A 10,503-nucleotide genomic window follows, 5' to 3' on the forward strand; every position below is an offset into this window, starting at 1 on the left:
GCGCAGGATATCCTGGGCCGAGGAGGCGTACTGAGACCAGGAGCGCTGAGCCGGCACAACCCGTCCTGGCTGGATGCTCACTTTCACATGGCAAGTGCGAGGAGCTGGCACAGAACGCACCGGGCTGTGGATGCGCACTGGAGACACATTGCGTATCTCTGCAAAGCATGGTTTCTGAACCGTGACCAACTCCTCATCGTTATTACGGGGAGTTGGTTCTTGTTCCCACCTTTGCTCCGCTCGCCACCCCATGTGCCTCCCCCAAGGCTGCCTCTCGGGCTTCCGTCGTCTCCTTGATTCCTGTTTTCCTCGCCGTTCCTCTCTCGCTGCCTCCATCTGCTCCCATGGACAGCGATCCATTCCGGCCTGGATCTCTTCCCACGTCCAGGATCCCTTACCGTCCAGGATATCTTTCCATGTCCAGGATGTCGGCTCCTCCTGGCCACGCTGCTTGGTCACTTGGTGGTGGGATCTTCTGTTACGCTCGATGTTGGAATGAGACCAAGGTGCAGCGTGGTAAGCGTACATCTTTCTTTTATTTGATAAACACCGACAAAAAAAAGAAAATACAAAACGAACGTAAAGTTCTGCAGGCTCAGTATGATCCCCAATCAGAGACAACGATAAACAGCTGCCTCTGATTGGGAACCATACTAGGCCAACAAAGAAATAGAAAGATAGATATGCCCACCCAAGTCACACCCTGACCTAACAAAATTGAGAATAAAAAAGGCTCTCTAAGGTCAGGGCGTGACAGTAGGGCTGACCCCATTTAGTAGACTGGTCGATTTTTTGATTGATAGGCTGTTGGTCGACCAAGATTCTTTTAGTCGAGCAGTTGCAAATGTATATATAAAAAAATGTATGGCACATGAGACACCAGTCTGATTCACACCAGTATCACCAGTAGTACATTTACCATTAATTACCATAATTTCTCATCTACAATGTTTGTTTGGTTACAGTAATTTCTGTTAATGCATTCAATATATTATTATTATTATTATTACATCTTACAGTTGACATTGTAGGAGTGGACACGTTGTTTGCAGAGCGCAAATAAACAAAAGTCTGTTTTTACATCCATTGAAAATGACAATAGTTCCTCAATGTAGCCTATTTGAAAAATCTTTCCAGCTCTCTCCCTTCCGATAACCACTCAGCATGAAAGGGGAAAAATGTCCGTCTCTGATCCGGTGGAAACGTCATAAAATAGGCCTACTTGATTACTTGTCTGCACGGGAAACTCTGAGGGCCCCGAATATTTTATACAGTGTTGCAAGTTGGCTAGCAGAGCTTCTGGCCAGACCAAGTTGATAGTTGATACAATATTTAAAGTTCCTCGCAGACAGGCCATGTGTAGCCAATGTGATTTATAGGATATTTATTTTTATCAGGATATTTTCCACCTGCGGGCTGCAATGTTTTTTATTTGTTGGCTTTATGTACAGTGGCAAGAAAAAGTATGTGAACCCTTTGGAATTACTTAGATTTCTGCATAAATGAGTCATACAATTTGATCTGATCTTCATCTAAGTCACAACAATAGACAAACACAGTGTGCTTAAACTAATAACACACAAATTTTATTTTTCTTGCTCATATTGAATACATCATTTAAACATTCACAGTGTAGGTTGTAAAAAGTATGTAAACCCCTAGGCTAATGACTTTTCCAAAAGCTAATTGCAGTCAGGAGTCAGCTAACTTGGAGTCCAATCAATGAGACGAGATTGGAGATGTTGGTTAGAGCTGCCCTGCCCTATAAAAACACTCACAAAATGTGATTTTGCTATTCACAAGAAGTATTGCCTGATGTGTACCATGTCTCAAACAAAAGAGATCTCAGAAGACCTACGATTAAGAATTGTTGACTTGCATAAAGCTGGAAATGTTTACAAAAGTATCTCTAAAAGCCTTAATGTTCATCAGTCCACGGTAAGACAAATTGTCCATAAATGGAGAAAGTTCAGCACTGTTGCTACTCTCACTAGGAGTGGCCATCCTGCAAAGATGACTGCCAGAGCACAGCGCAGAATGCTCAATGAGGTTAAGAAGAATCCTAGAGTGTCAGCTAAAGACTTACAGAAATCTCTGGAACATGCTAACATCTCTGTTGACGAGTCTACGATACGTAAAACACTAAACAAGAATGGTGTTCATGGGAGGACACCACGGAAGAAGCCACTGCTGTCCAAAAAAACATTGCTGCACGTCTGAAGTTCGAAAAAGAGCATGTGGATGTTCCACAGCACTCCTGGCAAAATATTCTGTGGACAGATTAAACTAAAGTTGAGTTGTTTGGAAGGAACACACAACACTACGTGTGGAGAAAAAGGCACAGCACACCAACATCAAAACCGCAACCCAACTGTAAAGTATGGTGGAGGGAGCATCATGGTTTGGGGCTGCTTTGCTGCCTCAGGGCCAGGACAGCTTGCTATCATCGACGGAAAAATGAATTCCCAAGTTTATCAAGACATGTTGCAGGAGAATGTAAAGCTATCTGTCCACCAATTGAAGCTCAACAGAAGTTGGGTGATGCAACAGGACAACGATCCAAAACACAGAAGTAAATCAACAACAGAATGGCTTCAACAGAAGAAAATACGCCTTCTGGAGTGGCCCAGTCAGAGTCCTGACCTCAACCCGATTGAGATGCTGTGGCATGACCTCAAGAGCAGTTCACACCAGACATCCTAAGAATATCGCTGAACTGAAACAGTTTTGCAAAGATGAATGGTCCAAAATTCCTCCTGACCGTTGTGCAGGTCTGATCCGCAACTACAGAAAATGTTTGGTTGAGGTTATTGCTGCCACAGGAGGGTCAACCAGTTATTAAATCCAAGGGTTCACATACATTTTCCACCCTACACTGTGAATGTTTACACGGTGTGTTCAATAAAAACGTGAAAATGTACAATTGTTTGTGTGTCATTAGTTTAAGCAGACTGTGTTTGTCTACTGTTGTGAAGATGAAGATCAGATCAAATTTTATGATGAATTTATGCAGAAATCCAGGTAATTCCAGAGGGTTCACATACTTTTTCTTGCCACTGTAGACTATTTTTACATATTGGCAATGGCAATAGAAGTTACTTTTAGATTTGTATAATTTTAAATTAGATCAAATATTGATTAACCACATGATACTGATTTTGAGATATGAAAACTTTATTAAAAATGAAATGAAACTGTTCCATGAAAAAGTGCAAATGGAAATCATGACTGGCACGCAGATCAGTAGAAATGGTACGATAACTTGGCACTCCAAATGGAAAAGGTTTCTGACCGCTGGCATAGCCTATTAGTGGAGCAAGAGCCAACTTCAGGAGCGTAAGAGCCAATTTATGCTTGATCCGAAAATGTGATCGAAAGCGTCATATGGATGGTGTGATGCAATTGCGAGGAGTCCGGAGGCATGCAGAGGCCAAATTGAGCTCCGTATCACATTGCCGTGCGCCTCGAAAAATGTTTAACAATGAGGAGGGCAATTATAGCTCTGGATTGACATGATTGGTTGACGGTAGGTGAGGGCGGGATGTCCTGTATAAACACAAACTCACTTCCTTTGACAACTTCCTTCACAACAGCTCTGTGCTGCTCAGTGAAGTGCAAGATGTATGAATGCCCTGACTTCTGCAGAGGCCGCATCACTCTAAATGCTGCATGGCCAATGCAGACGGCAGAATGACAATGCAGCGCCTTTAACGGCCGAATCTGCGAAGCCCAGCAGCAGAGGGCAGCGGGAGGAGGAGGGTCGGGAACAGGTTTTTTCTTCTGGTTAGTCTATATTGATCTCTGGCTCCTTCTTTAGTAATTTGTGTGTGTGCATTTTTAATTGCAGTGCTTAAAGCATCAGACAAGCTCAGTAGCCTAGATGATTTTATTCAAACATAGGGTGTGTCTATATATGGAAAATGCATGTTCTAAAATTTCAACCAATGATTGGTCGAAAGTCAAACGACTCTCAGTCGACCAAGATTTGTTTTAGTCGGGGACAGCCCTAATATAATGGTGTGTAAAGACAGTATGGACAGTATATGAATAGAAAAGGTGTGTACAGCAGTAGTTATATAGGATGATCCTTGAAAATAATTTATCTTATATGCTGATGAACCTATGTTCATAGGGCCAGTTGTTTCTGACCAGGAAAAACACCTAATCAACTCCTAAACAATAGTGTCACCTCCCACAATCAGCATTCCCATATCCGATTAACCACGGCAAAAGCAGAAGACCTAATACCCTCCGTATAATCTGCCTTCCTCAGTCTCTCGACTTTATTAGTCCCCCAGCTCTGACCACTAAGCATTCAGCAGGCCTGCTCCTATACGAGTTCTGTGGTCGCCCAGTAGAAGTTTCCACATCGTGAAGTCATCAGGAGGGGCCAGCCGGAGCTCAGAGCATTGCATATTGAGATGGGAGCCCAGGGGGCTTTGATTGTGAGCAGCTACTGTACAGCATCATGGGGGCTATGAAGCTCTCCCAGCATCCCAATAACTAGTCGCTTGAAATATCTGAATGGACATAGTCTGACTCTAGACTCTACGGGATATGAATCAATTCACTTTTCTGAGCTCTGGGACAGTAGAAAAGGATGCATCAGCAGAAATAGCATGGCTTGATCTGAATCTAATCACACAGTTATTACTCTAATACATTATGGTTCATTCTGGCAGTTTCATCCCAGGTCCAAGCACACAATGTACCGTAGAAGATCTATGATCTGTAGATGGGTCTTCTCCAGACCCTCATGGCTTGGTTTGTGTTCTGACCACATGGCTAGCATGCCAATTGAAATCCCCACCTCCTTCAGTCTGCTTTTACAGCCTCGCTAATTTCACAGCCGCTTGTAACCTGTCTGAAAATGTGTTCTTATTGTATTTGAAACACGTTAGGCCAGATATAGCCTACATGTGATTTTCACACGTTACTAAACGCCACCTGTTCATTTAAAATGATTTTTTATAATCTCCTGTTCTTGAAAACACATGACTGAAAGTAAGCTCACTAGTAATGTGTTATTCAAATATATAGCATGGGCATGTTATTGAACGCATGGGAAATCCAAATATTCCCACACTCGTTCATTTCCGCTTCCTAAAGAATTGCCTGCGTCTATAATCCCTTTTATCCTTGTTTGTTTTAAGCCTAGTCAGCCATGTTCCCCATGTAACAAACTTCTGACTGAACCTCGGAGGCTCTCTGTCTGTCTGTCCATCCACCCACCCCCCCACCCCCCTCTGTCTCTCTCCCTCTCTCTTTCTCTCTCATAGCACACAAATAGCAGATGCCAGGGACTAATTAGTGAAATCCCTTTGGCCTGCTGCACACTGTCTGAATGACTCAGTCAGTCACTGTGGGTCACAACAGACAACAGACAACTCCTTGTATAAAGAGATGTATCAAGAGACTCGATCAGATTACAAAGTGATAACTGACAGTCATTTTTTAAGTCTACAGCATGCTGTCTGTGTGGGGTGTGCTGTGCAATAATTTGATTTTCAGTATCATGTCAGTGCTATTACAAATAAAAAACACCTTCTACAAAGTCATTATAATTCATTGATTTCCTACTGGTTTATTCCCATAAAGTCTAATCTAATTTCGGACCTTACGTTGACAGCTTAATGAAATACTAGCTACCCATCTGTGATACATCAAAACAATTGGATAAGATAGGCGTGTAGTCTTGTCTAGGCGTGTGCTCTTGTCTATTTGTTGGCACAATGTTACAATGTAAAATGCTACTGTGTGATGTTATATATGTTAGATAAACATCACCAGACAATAAATAGACAAGACTGTAGAAAAGACTTGTTCAGTCACATCATATACAGTAGCCTGGTTCCCATCATATAGCCTGGTTCACGTCATATAGCCTGGTTCCCATCATATAGCCTGGTTCACGTCATATAGCCTGGTTCCCATCATATAGCCTGGTTCACGTCATATAGCCTGGTACCCGTCATATAGCCTGGTTCCCGTCATATAGCCTGGTTCCCATCATATAGCCTGGTTCACGTCATATAGCCTGGTTCCCGTCATATAGCCTGGTTCCCATCATATAGCCTGGTTCACGTCATATAGCCTGGTTCACGTCATATAGCCTGGTTCCCGTCATATAGCCTGGTTCCCGTCATATAGCCTGGTTCCCGTCATATAGCCTGGTTCCCGTCATATAGCCTGGTTCCCGTCATATAGCCTGGTTCCCGTCATATAGCCTGGTTCCCGTCATATAGCCTGGTTCCCGTCATATAGCCTGGTTCCCGTCATATAGCCTGGTTCCCGTCATATAGCCTGGTTCCCGTCATATAGCCTGGTTCCCGTCATATAGCCTGGTTCCCGTCATATAGCCTGGTTCACGTCATATAGCCTGGTTCACGTCATATAGCCTGGTTCCCATCATATAGCCTGGTTCCCGTCAAATAGCCTGGTTCCCGTCATATAGCCTGGTTCACGTCAAATAAACTGGTTCCCGTCATATAGCCTGGTACCCGTCATATAGCTTGGTTCCCGTCATATAGCCTGGTTCACGTCATATAGCCTGGTTCCCGTCATATAGCCTGGTTCCCGTCATATAGCCTGGTTCACGTCATATAGCCTGGTTCACGTCATATAGCCTGGTTCACGTCATATAGCCTGGTTCCCGTCATATAGACTGGTTCACGTCATATAGCCTGGTTCACGTCATATAGCCTGGTTCACGTCATATAGCCTGGTTCACGTCATATAGCCTGGTTCCCGTCATATAGCCTGGTTCCCGTCATATAGCCTGGTTCCCGTCATATAGCCTGGTTCCCGTCATATAGCTTGGTTCCCGTCATATAGCCTGGTTCACGTCATATAGCCTGGTTCACGTCATATAGCCTGGTTCACGTCATATAGCCTGGTTCACGTCATATAGCCTGGTTCCCGTCATATAGCCTGGTTCCCGTCATATAGCCTGGTTCACGTCATATAGCCTGGTTCACGTCATATAGCCTGGTTCACGTCATATAGCCTGGTTCACGTCATATAGCCTGGTTCACATCATATAGCCTGGTTCACGCCATATAGCCTGGTTCCCGTCATATAGCCTGGTTCCCGTCATATAGCCTGGTACATGTCATATAGCCTGGTTCACGTCATATAGCCTGGTTCCCGTCATATAGCCTGGTACATGTCATATAGCCTGGTTCACATCATATAGCCTGGTTCCCGTCATATAGCCTGGTTCACGTCATATAGCCTGGTTCACGTCATATAGCCTGGTTCACGTCATATAGTCTGGTTCACGTCATATAGCCTGGTTCACGTCATATAGCCTGGTTCCCATCATATAGACTGGTTCCCGTCATATAGCCTGGTTCACGTCATATAGCCTGGTTCCCGTTATATAGCCTGGTTCCCATCATATAGCCTGGTTCACGTCATATAGCCTGGTTCCCGTTATATAGCATGGTACATGTTATATAGCCTGGTATACGTCATATAGCCTGGTTCACGTCGTATAGCCTGGTTCAGATCAGTACATTAAGGACAGACTAGTATGTCTGCCAAATCAGGATACATAAAACAGAGAAACCAGAATAAAGCATGAATCAAATATGATGGGATATTTATATCAGCCAATCTTTGACTATAGGCTATGATTCAGGATATTTTAGAACTTTCCCAAATCATTCAGATAAATCTGAAAGTGTAAAAACATTGAAGACGCTATAAAACTCCTCTTCGTTTAGTTCAGGTACTGAGCATCAATGTTCATTCATTCTATGTTTTACTTCTCTCAGTTTAATTGTATAGGCTACTGAGGAAAAGCCATAGTCATTTAAGGACAAACAATTATAGGAGTTATTACAACGTAGCTGTGCAGATTCGAGTGTCTGGCCAATTATAATAATATAAAAGTTTATCTTCGACATTCAACATACCTTCTATGTCTCTTCAATGCCTTTGTAAACGCCAACATGAACTTTAACAATTGTCAAAGATTGTCTTGCGTCTTCAGCTTTCGATAGCGGAAGAACTGATATGTGACATGTCCGTCAGCCTATAGGCAAGGCCGAATTCAGATCGTTGACCTATAAGATTAGTCTTGTCTACCTCAGACGCAGAGTCAGGGAAAGGAAGCTGTCGCATGTGTTGGAATTTGGACGAATTTCTTTGTGTAGACTTTTTTTCGGCAAATCTTTGCCTCTTTCAAAGGTCTTGATTTGTTAATTTCCTGTATATTTCACGTTGCGTTAATTTACCTTATATCTTACAAACTGTGGTTCTTCACTTGAAAGTATCATTTTTGTTTTATTCTCAAGAGTGTTTCGTTGTCACGCATACGTTTTAGAGTTCGCATTGTCAGCTCATAGGCTATGACAGGCACACAGAAATATTGAAATATGTAAGGTATGTTGTGATTTTTATCAAATAGCAAGGACTGCGCCGAGATCATGGAAAATTCACGTTTACAGAGTTGCCTATTATAGGCTACTGCAATTGAGACTCAGTTCAAATAGGCTATCATAATGTTTCCATAATAACATAACACTTTATTCTTAACTGTCCTAAAATTTGCACTTTGAATACTTCAATAATCCTATATAAGAAAATTAAGTCAGCAGCTTAATCATGAGTTTTATAAAGTGATCTGATAAAGGGTCAATTATTGTTATTTTTATTTAAGGTGGACGACTCACGTTAGTTTATATCTGACTTTATAAACCAGTTGATCATTAGGGCTATACCCAATGATCATTGGCTATACCCCCACACATTCATTTGTTTCCCATACAAACATAACATTAAAATCCCTGGGATTCTTAGCAGGATTAGTAGGGATTACAGTTGTCTCCTGATCCTCTCAGATAATCCTACCTGTTGTTACTACACGCCACCTGGTGGGTAGAGACAATACGATTCTGGTGTTTTTAAGATTTAAGATAATTGTCTTCACTGAACCTAAAATCCCTAGCTGTGGTTCAGACTTCAGATCCTGTCTGGTTTTGTGATTTCTGTCCCAGTACGTCATCATCTCACCTGGCTGAGATAGAACAAAAAACAGTCAACAGAGCAGTCACTCCAAATGCAGGTGTTGACTTGCCCGTGACGAGAGATGCATTCTTCTCTGTGACTTCAGACAGGATTGTCTCACACATCAAACCATGTGTGATGTCTTACTCATCAGCCTTTGGCTACTACCTATGTCTTCTCTGGGTCTAAGGCACTGTGCTAGAGGGGTCACTACAGACCCTGGTTCGATTCCAGGCTGTATCACAACTGGCCGTGATTGGGAGTCCCAAAGGACGGGGCACAATTGGCCCAATGTCGTTAGGGTTTGGCCGTGTAAGGCCGTCATTGTAAATAAGAGTTTGTTCTTAACTGACTTGTCTGGTTAAATAAAGGTTAACTAAACAATGTTATTTCAATATCCTCTCATCAGAAAGTTTGATTAGTGACTGGGAATGCTTCTTAACATTAGGAAAACAATACAGTGATGTACTCTTTAACAATAGGGAACATATTATTGCAGGTCTATGCTATGATGGTTCTTATTCACACAAAAGCATACACCCAGTGAATTGTATGAACTAAACTTTTTTCCAACCTTGTTTATCTCAAGAACCTGTTGTCTATTGCAATACACCATGTTTGCCAGTAGAGAGCAGTCTTGTGTTATTCAAACCAAGCCAACGAATGGCCTTCATGCCAATGGGGGCTCTTCCATAGATCCCTGTAGGCTTTTCCACCTATCACCAGTAAACACAGTACTACATTTTTTGGGGGGGGGGATAACCACAGGACACTAAAGTCAAAGCAATGCTGACCCTTTTAAAGTATGTAACATAGTTATATGTATATATACAGTTGAAGTCGGAAGTTTACATATACTTAGGTTGGAGTCATTAAAACTCGTTTTTCAACCACTTCACGAATTTCTTGTTAACAAACTATAGTTTTGGCAAGTCGGTTAGGACATCTACTTTGTGCATGACACTAGTAATTTTCCCAACAATTGTTTACAGACAGATTTCAAAAGAAATCAACCAAGACCTCAGAAAAAAAATTATAGACCTCCACAAGTCTGGTTCATCCTTGGGAGCAATTTCCAAAGGCCTGAAGGTACCACGTTCATCTGTACAAACAACAGTACGCAAGTATAAACACCATAGGACCACACAGCCGTCATACCGCTCAGGAAGGAGACGCGTTCTGTCTCCTATAGATTAACATACTTTTGTGCGAAAAGTGCAAATCAATACCAGAACAACAGCAAAGGACCTTGTGAAGATGCTGGAGGAAACAGGTACAAAAGTATCTATATCCACAGTAAAACTAGTCCTATATCGACATAACCTGAAAGGCCGCTCAGTGAGGAAGAAGCCACTGCTCCAAAACCGCCATAAAAAAGCCAGACTACGGTTTGCAACTGCACATGGGGACAAAGATCGTACTTTTTGGAGAAATGTCCTCTGGTCTGATGAAACAAAAATAGAACTGTTTGGCCATAATGGCCATCGTTAT

General features: G+C 42.4%; 1 protein-coding gene across 1 annotated transcript in view; it reads right to left on the reverse strand.

Moving 5' to 3' along the window:
• LOC115207438 (CTTNBP2 N-terminal-like protein) overlaps nt 1-8,009 on the reverse strand; it is a 30,480-nt gene extending 22,471 nt beyond the window's left edge. The window contains exon 1 of the mRNA XM_029774510.1: nt 7,920-8,009. The gene's annotated coding sequence lies outside the window, so the exon portion shown is untranslated. The remainder of the gene's footprint in view (nt 1-7,919) is intronic.
• Nucleotides 8,010-10,503: the final 2,494 nt, after the last annotated feature.

This window comes from Salmo trutta, chromosome 14 (genome assembly GCF_901001165.1).
Source record: "Salmo trutta chromosome 14, fSalTru1.1, whole genome shotgun sequence".
Lineage (NCBI taxonomy): Eukaryota > Metazoa > Chordata > Actinopteri > Salmoniformes > Salmonidae > Salmo > Salmo trutta.